The following is a 598-nucleotide window of genomic DNA, read 5'->3' on the forward strand; positions in this document are numbered from 1 at the left end:
CAATTCTACATAAACTATTTCAGGAAATAGAAAAAGATGGAATTCTCCCAGACTCATTTTATGAAGCAAACATATCCTTAATACCAAAGCCAGGTGAAGACACCACCAAAATAGAAAACTATAGGCCAATATCTCTTATGAACATAGCTGCAAAAATCCTGAATAAAATCCTGGCCAATAGAATCCAATGATACATTAAAAAAATAATTTCATCATGACCAGGTGGGTATCATAACAGGTATGCAAGGATGTTCAAAATAAGGAAAACAAACAGTATAACTCATCACATTAGTGAAGCAAAGAACAAGAACCACATGACCCTATCAACTGATGCAGAAAAGGCCTTTGATAAAATTCAGCACCCTTTCCTGATTTAAACACTCAGCAAAATAGTATTAGAGGAAAGTTTCCTCACTATAATAAAAAGTATGTACACAAATCCCAGAGCCAACATTTTTCTCAATGGAGAGAGATTAAAGACATTTACTTTGAGAATAGGAACTAGGCAAGGATGCCCACTATCACCTCTCCTATTCAATATTGTATTAGAAGTCCTAGTGATAGCAATAAGATGCTGTTGTTGTTGTTATGTGCCGTC

This window comes from Elephantulus edwardii, unplaced genomic scaffold, assembly GCF_000299155.1.
Source record: "Elephantulus edwardii isolate Elephantulus edwardi_28Jun2011 unplaced genomic scaffold, EleEdw1.0 scaffold00291, whole genome shotgun sequence".
In the NCBI taxonomy this organism is placed as follows: domain Eukaryota; kingdom Metazoa; phylum Chordata; class Mammalia; order Macroscelidea; family Macroscelididae; genus Elephantulus; species Elephantulus edwardii.